Genomic DNA, 9,442 nt, shown 5'->3' with positions numbered 1-9,442 from the left:
TGAGAGAAAAAAATCATGTTCATGTTCAAAACCTGACTGTAATTTAAGCCCAAGTATTTTTCCATATCAAAGGTGTAATACTTCACTTGTTATCCCTGGCATACGCCACAACAATTACTTAGCTCATTGTTCATTCAATGTGGTTTACCAGTCATACAAGACTACACGATCTTGCCCTATAGCTATCAACATATTGGTAATCCCCTTTGAAATATATGATCTGGGCTTCAAACATGCCTGCTGTCTCTTATGATAATACAGAACACAAACAGACATTTTCAGGGCTGACATAAACAGCGATATCATGTCTTGTTAAAACATGCTGGAAAATAACACTGTGAGAACATAGCTCAGCATTGCATAGTACATGACATAACTGGTAGCCTAACTGGTTTGTGTGTGTGTGTGTATATATATATATATATATATATAGAGAGAGAGAGAGAGAGAGAGAGATACATACATAAATATTAAAATCATGGTTTCCAGAAAAATAATATTGAGCACCCACACCTGTTTTTTAATGACTGTTGTTACTGTGTTTTTGATCAAATCAATGTCACCTTGGTGAGCATAGATTTATATTGTATGTGACCCTGGACCACAAAACCAGTCTTATGACGCTGGGCTATATTTTTAGCAATAGCCCAAAAAAATATTGTATGGGTAAAAAATTATCGATTTTTGTTTTATGCCACAAATCATTAGGATATTAAGTAAAGATCATGTTCCATAAAGATATTTTGTAAATTTCCTATGTAAATATATCAAAACTTCATTTTTGATTTGTAATATGCATTGCTAAGAACTTCATTTGGACAACTTTAAAAGCGATTTTCTCAGTATTTAAAATTTTTTTGCATTGCACCCTCAGATCCTCAGATCTCGGCCAAATGTTGTCCGATCCTAATAAACCATATATCAATGGAAATATTATTTATTCATTAAGACTCGTTTTGTGGTCCAGGGTCACATATTATTATCAATAAAATGACTTAGGATCAAAACTGTCTGTTTGGCCGACCAATGGGAAAACCTGAATCCTGTTTGAAAACAATCCCTATTTTTTTATACTTACCATCACTGAATTATCTAGTCATGACTGTTACTCATACTTTATGGAAGGAACAACCCTGTTCACCCTGGGAATTTAGCATCATATGCATTGAAACCAAGAGATGTTAGCGAGGAGGAGGGTCTGATTGGGGAACAGGGACAGCGAAAGAGAGAGAAAGGAGAGGGAGTGTCTTGAATAGAGTGAGGGGCTGATGGCTTGTCCTGTTCAGTCATGTTCTTTGTTCTCTTCAGAGTGGCTTATGTTCTTCGACTCCTCATGACAATCAACAGGGAAATGACCACGTACAACAGTGACCTGCTTCTACTGATAAATAACTCTGATCAGGGTTAATACACTGCTCCGTGCCGATTCATAGGTTGTGTGACAATCAGTATTTATTTTACTTTTATTTATTATTGTAACGATAAAAACCTTCATAATCATCGGGAAGAAGGAGGCGGGAACCGGTGGACAATCAAATGATATTTTAATAATCAAAATAAAGACAAAACACGGACGGACGACTGACGCGCACGAATAAAAATCAAAACACAAGCTAAAACCCAGGCCTGGTCCTCTCTCGTCCTTCACTGTCGTCGCTCCAGTTTTATATCCTTCCATCTCCTCCGTGGGACTCGAGACCGGTGGGTCGAACAGGTGTCGCTCATCTCCAATCACTCCACCGGCCTCGCTCTGTTCCCACGTCTCTCAGCCCCGCCCCACTCCTCACAATTATTTATCCCCCCCTATAGGTTTTGATATTGGTGAGGTTAACTAAACAAAGGGGCAGTTAAAGGCATGTTGAGTTTATATAAGATTTGTTAAATCACCATTTCTGTAAGCCCCAAGGTAAACTGAAAGGCATTTGTGCAAATGCTTTGAGCCATTCATTGAGGACTACTGCTTAGGCTTCTTAATACAAAACTGTTTTCAAAAAAGTAATCTGCCTACTACTCTTTGAGATAGAGCTTTAGGAATTGAGAGGGATTTCTAAGAAAGCAATGCACCTACTAATTCTGTAATCCATCTGAAATTTTACACCTTGTAATACATTATAACTGCCACTTTTATTTCATTCATTATTTTCATCTTATTTGAATAATTTATTCAAGAATCTAAAGCAAATTAACATGTAAAGGCTGACCACTAAATAGGGCTGCATTCTTTGGGTCTGGTTGAGTCTCTTCTTTGAGCTTGTGAAACATGTGAACCTGTGGCATTGTACTTTATATGATTAAACGTGCTGCAAACGTTCACTTAGAGGAACACAATTCTAAGCTGTTGTTTGTTTTTCTGTGTGCTTCTTGAGTGTTGGGTGGACAGCATGCATGAAACTGAACAGTTATTGCCATATACAACTTGTTATTATTATGTCAGATGGTGTTTATAGTATGTGCCTTTTTTTCGTTCTTCATAAAGGAGCGGTTGTGTTATACCCTTGCTCTCTTGCTCCTGTGTGTCCCCATGTTTGTTTTAACTGCAGTTCAGTGTGGGGGTTCACTGTTGGGTTATGGATTGTAATTTTATAATAGTTGTTTGGATAGCCTCAGCTTCTTACAAGTAACCTTCAGGCTTATAGATTGTTAAACGTACAAGCTTGACAAGTTTACTTGGTCATATTTCTCTACCTTTAGCTGCCTTGACGGAAATATAAACAAAGCAAAAATAGCTTAAACATATTTTTTGGGGATTCATAATGTAAAACAGTGTTGTATCATTCAAACGTTTAACATCATTACACTTTTGTTTCCTTTCATAAGAAATTAATATTTTCATTCAGAAAAGAATAAAATTAATCAAAAGTGAAAGACATTTACATCATTAAAAGAATATATATATAATGATTTTAAATAAATGCTCTTTTGTTCTTTTGTAAATAAATAAATATATAAAACACGATTTCCACAAAAATATTAAGCAGCACTGTTTTCAACACTGGTATACTGTAATTGTAAGAAATGTTTTTAGAGCACCAAATCTTCATATTAATATGATTTCTGAAGGATCATGATCAAGGAATGGAATAATGGCTGATGTAAATTCAGCTACGCCTTCACAGGAATACATTTTATAATATATAAAATAACATTAATCAAATAATTCCAGCACTAGTGAACTATAGAAGACTTCTTTCAACAACATTAAAAAAAATCTTTACTTACTTTTATTATTTTTATTATTTGCTTATTTATTATGACTATTATTATTATTATTATTATTATTATTATTATTCAATTATTTAATTATTATTTGATAATTTTTTACTGGAATATTGATGGAGCAGCACAAATGGTATGAAAATATTAGTACTTTTAGACATGCAATGTGATAAGCTTGTGGACCAAGATGATTTTGCAGCGCATAGTGACAAGCTGCTGTTTAGAAAGTGCTATAATGGATTCTCTTGCTATTTAGTGCTGTGAGAATTTTTTTCAGCAAAAGACCTTTACCCCAGGGGGCCTTTAGCCCAGTAGTATCCGATACGTATATAAAATAACTTATTTATATTCACTTTGTATCCCCATGTGTCTGAGGTTATGATACTGCAGCAAGGTCATACAAACTGTTTTGTGTGATATCCCCTCCCTCTGTCCCTCCTCTCGAACATTGCCCTGTTCCCATCCTCTGTGTTTTTAAATAGTGCCACATTCCCCCTAGAGCTGAAACGGAATGAAAGTGGCTAGCATTCCTAAATTAGTCTTCTTATTTTCAGAAAATCCTCACACTTTTCACCTTGTTCTCCAGTTCATAGGAGGCAAGGAGGCAAGACTAATAATGACCAAACTATAATGTGTTTTTTTTATGAATGGCTGTTTCATGGTGTTCGATTAGCACTAGTGAATGGCTTGTTGTTTGATAATATCATGAATAGAGCTGAACTTAATAACTAAATAAAGTAAATAACTGAACAAACTAAATAAACACTGCAGCTAAAAAAAAAACAGGAAAAGAAGTAGTATTGGAAAAAAATAATGATAGGCAACAAAGTGTCCAGACCCTCAATTTAGTGCTAATCCTAAAGTCTGAAAATGCTCATTTACCTTATACGATTAAACCCTTAGAGGATCCAGATGTCAGTGTTTGTGGTGTTTCATCTCTTTTGAACAGGCAGTTTACTTTTGTACTTTATGCCTCTCTGCCTGTTCAGCTCATATGAGACAATAGTGGTTCAAATTCAATGTAGAACAATAGAAATATAGAGCAACTGAAAATAATGAAGATTGAAGAAAATTGTGTCCAGTTGATAACTTTTAAAGCCATTTATAAATCATGCTCAAGGCATCATTGAATTTTTAATTCTGGTTGGTTGAAGCTGCATTACAATTGCCACAAAGTAGATTTATTTTTGGAAGCATAAGCAAATAATATTGTCCAGAGGAAAATGTAATAAGCAGAATTTTATTTTCAGAACTCAGATATGTGCAATCATCAACTTAATTAACTGTTTCTCCGATTAATGTTGACAGCATATGTCAGATAATGGAAGGACTTATGATAAGTGAGTGAATTAATATTGAAAACGATGAGATTTGACTGACTTGACAAATCTGAGCAAAGTGTGAGTCATTGTTGAGATCTTTTCTAAAAGTCTAGATGAGAGACATAAAACGTTTTTACAGTTTTTAGGGAGAAAAATGTGAGAAGCAGAAGACTGGCTACAATCACAATTTTCTCTCCATTTAGACATAAAGCTGCGAATGAGAAACAAGAGGAGATTTTTAAGAATCCATTTTTAAAGATATTGAGGTTGGAACATTACTTTTGCCAGCAACATCATGCCACGTGTAAAAAGATTGTTGTTATCAAGACTCATCATAGGGGCTGGGCAAAGAGCAGAGGATCCTTCCTCTGAAGATAAACTCCATTTGCTCACCCGCCAGGCTTTACAATGAAGAAAGACCAACTGCCATTCATAAACAACTAGAGATCAGTGGTGTTGGGCAGGTTGCAGAGTTCAAAGTTGGGTCAAAGCACACATATCTATAGAGGAGAAATAAACCAGGTGTTGGCTACCTCGGAAAGCCTGTTGTATGTGGGCCATGAGGGTTATTTTCTGCATCTATTCAGTCAGTCCCTCTTAATCACACCTGGGTTTGTTAGCACCCCCAGGATCCACATCATCATGGAAAGATCAAGGGAGAGTTTATGGTCAAAAATATGCATGGTCAAGACCACATGTGCTTTAGAAGTGTCTGACATACAATAGTACTCCACACAAGTCCTCATTGTAAGAGAAGTGGAATGTTTAGCAGCCTTAAAATGCAGTGTAATTTCCTCTTCAATCATTAATGAAACATTTCCTCACTGTCTTCGCTATGAAACACCATGCAGATGTATGATTTATGGGAGTGTTTTACAGAAGTCCTCTATGTCGTATGTCTCTTTCAGCCAAACCTCACCTATATTCCTCATATATCTCATTTAGATGCTGAAAACCTCAGCAAACACAACACAGAGCTGCAGCGTTTGATAAATGCGTCTTTTATTGACATGCTCCCTCACATGTGGTTTGGCTATTGTATCACATGTGGTTAACCATGATACAGTAGGCCTTACATAAAGCAGGATGCAAGGCTCCAGTAGCAGACGGTGGCCTGTTTTAATCCTATTTATGACATTGTCGTCCTCTAATAAAAGGGCGTCATATATGAGTCTGTCATTATTATATTTTCTGCTCCTTATGTAGGAATAAGAGACCTTGAAACTAAACAGGCATCCGTGGGGAGCTTTCAGGTCCTATTAAGAAGTGTCTTGACAAAACCATGACTAAAGAAGTCTTTGTCAGGAAAGTTTAGGCGTGTTTTTTTTTTTTTTGAATACAGATGGCGATAGTTTCCCATTATTTGTTGGATATACTGATATATGGATACTCAAGAGATCCATACTCCATCAATGAACTCTTTAAAATAGCAAAATCATTATCAACCTTAAAATTATGAGGGAAAAAAACAACGCTCCCGATATATTTTGTTGTAAACATTATTTTGGCTTTCTTTTGTTTAGATAGTGATAGTGAACCATGTCAGGAACTAACACTGATAATGCACACCTATTGACACTCACTTTGTGTTTGTCATTGACCTGTGTGGACACAAGCATGTCCAGTGTTGTGACCCCGATATGGTCAAGGCAGTGTCAGAGGGCACAGGAATGTGAGAGGAATGCGCCCTGTTGCTGAAGGCCATGTTCCAGATGCATTAACAAAAAGCATTGTAATAAAAAGCCTTTGACTGCCGGCCTGCAGCACCAGGGTGATTAATTTGAAGGATTTGCTGTTGTTTCCAGCTGAGGTTTTGTTATTAAGGCAAATGGTGCAAAATGGCATAAAATTAGCTTGTAAAACTCAACACATTAGAACAGTGGAAAGTGTTGACACAGTCCCTGTTGATCTTTACAAGCCAATACAGAAATAAGTGCACAGAGAGAACCGTTCATTTAAAGAGGCTCGTTCTTGAGTTTCTCAGCTACCTGCTGTGTCAATGAAAGTGTGTGCACAAGCCTCACTGTTACCCATAAAAAAGTACAGGAAATACAGACACTGAAACAGATTGGTTATTGATGTTTTAGAATTGATCTATTAAATAGCTAAAAGGTTTTGTGTGTTAAACACAATCTGCTACATATAGACAACTTAATTTGAATGAAAAATAACAAATGAAAAAAATATATAATCACGATCTATGACAAAAATACTATTATAAATTAGGTTAGTGGATAGTTCAGCAGCAAAAGATACTCTAGAAAAATCTAGTAAAATAGTTTATTTACAAATAAAATCTAAAAATCTGGTAAAATGTTACACATTGCTCATTGTATTGTTGTAAAATAAATTAATGAAAAACAAGTATATACATTTATATAGAAATCTAAAAGACATTTCTTTTAAATGTATAGCACAGTAATAAAGGCAGTGTTGATCTCGGCCTTGTTTATAAAGCGTTCGTCAACAAACACACTTATGAAACTCCATTGCTGCCCTGGAAAAACAAACTGTATCCACTGTTAACATACCGCTGCGTTCTTTAGGAAGCTGAACAAAGTTATCTTTCTCTTACTACCAAAAACACACTTCTGTGGAGACATTCTTCCCAAGTGATTCCCGTGCAGCACTGCCACTGGATGAAGCACATTGGTGGGTGCAATCTCACTCTGATGTGTGTTTCCCAAAAGCTTCGTTAGTGCTTATGGTTATGGTAGTCAGTTCCACTGAAATCTATTGGTAATGACAGAACTTGTGACCATAGTTGCTTTTGGGAAACACACCCCTGGTCGATGCATGCGCCGGCTTGTTTTTCTGGGAGAAATGCCCATATAAGGAGTTCCACCCTCCTCTATGTCATGAAGAGCCATGATCAAAAAAAAAAAAAACCCTCCTTGAAACTTATAGGAACCCGGAAGTAAAATTTTTGGCACAAAAATACTCATACGTCTAAATTGTTTTTTTAAACTTTGTCCATGCTTAGCATGAGAATCCAACACTTTAACAGTGTAAACAACTCTGAATGCATGAAACAGCATTGTACCCCCCTTTAAATAACTGAACTAGCCTAATAACTGAAATAAATATGATTTAAAACACAAAATTTACTAAAACTTTAAATAAAATTTAAACTAAAATGAAATCTAATGTATTGATAAATACGCTAAAAATATATACTAAAATAACTGCTTCATAAGACTTTGAATAGTATGCACAACTATAGACTTTCTTTGGAGTTTGTTTGACAGTTGGCCTCATCTGCTTTCATTGTATGCAAGAGAGCAGCTTTTTGTAAACTTCTTGGTGTTCAACAAAAGAAAAAAACAAGTCATACAGGTTTGGAACAAACTAGGTATGAGCAAATGATTACATGATGATAGTTGTGTAAGTCTATAACTGATTCATTTTGATTTGAAGTAACGGTCTTTTGTTTTGTCTGTGTGCAATATTGATTGATGACTTGATTACCACAGTCGGGCTGCATGCAACCAGGTACCTGCTGTGTGCTATGCAGCCCTAGTGTCTTGTGAGGCCCTTGCTCCGTTTTTACCAGCCTTGAGCACTGAGCCGTTGTTTGTTTTGGCAGAAATTGGGCCCTCCCAGGAGCCTTACCACAAAGGAGGTTCTGTTATTCGCAGGAGAGCTTATTGTTGAAAAATTACCCGGAGGGGAGAAAAGAGCATGAAAGAATACTGCATAATTTATTTTTAGCCAGCGATATCTCCTTGGCTGGGCCAAACACAGATTGGTCTCTAGTGGGCACTTAGAAATAAAAAATGAATCACCTGCCATTGTCAGAGTAAAAGAGTGGACTGTTCCTCCTGTAATGTTTTGGGTTCATTTGATTGGTTGGTCCAGTTTATTCTTGATGATCCTGTATAGCATATGAAGTGATTTCCAGGATTTAAAGTTCTATGCATTCACATTTGACTAGACTACATCTTTATAATCAATCAAGAAGCAATATGAGTTTTCTTGCACAATAAGAAACAATGGTCAATACAGTTATTTTTGTTTTTCCAAACTCTGGTAATGTGTTACATGTAATTAGTATAGACAAACTTCTGTATATTTTCCCCAAATTTTATTATTTCCTTACAGGACCAGAAAACATGTATGATAGTACCAATTTCTGAAATGTTCTTTTTGAATTTGAAACATTTGTTAAATAGTATTATTTGTTATTTGCTTCCTTTATGTTAATCGATTTTGAGGTGATTTATTTATTATTTACAAGTTTTATTTATTTATTAATTTATAAAATTTCATAAGTGCCACTTAAAGATATATCTTAAATAAGAGGTCTTTATTGGTATCTCCATGTAAAACATTTAACATACATGGAACTTGTCAGTTGCACAAAGTGTTCTGTTTATTGTAAAAGGGTTCTTAGTCTCTTAAAAAAAAGAAAAGTAAAGACTCCCTTACTGAAAGGTTTGTTGGGTAACCCAGCATGGTTCTTCCATGGCATTGCTGTGAACCCCTACTTTTGGATCCTTTGTTATTTTGTTACTCACGGTTTGGATGTCCAATGTGTCTGAAGTTTTCCATATAATGTGAGACACTGCTCTTTTCTAAGATAAAACAAGGATCAAGATGTAATTCTGTTTGTTTCTTCAGTGCCTAATTATTTTGGTATCCATCATCTAAACCTCATCTAAACAGGAAGGGAAACTTACACGAATAAACCCACAGTGATGCACTCAAGTCTTTTCCATCTGGTTTGCTGCCATTCCAGAGAGAGGCCTTAAAGTGACTCTTTTGTCAACATTAGAGAGGTCCTGGTTTTAAAAAGTGTCAAGATCAAAAGGTATTTCTAACAATACATGTTTTTCTTATTGCTGAAGAGACCATAAGCTTTTAATGTTGCAAAGCAATTACTGTAATTAAGAACAAGCTTTACA

Source organism: Carassius carassius, chromosome 11 (assembly GCF_963082965.1).
Source record: "Carassius carassius chromosome 11, fCarCar2.1, whole genome shotgun sequence".
Taxonomy (NCBI): domain Eukaryota; kingdom Metazoa; phylum Chordata; class Actinopteri; order Cypriniformes; family Cyprinidae; genus Carassius; species Carassius carassius.
Note: the sequence above shows the minus strand (reverse complement) of the source record.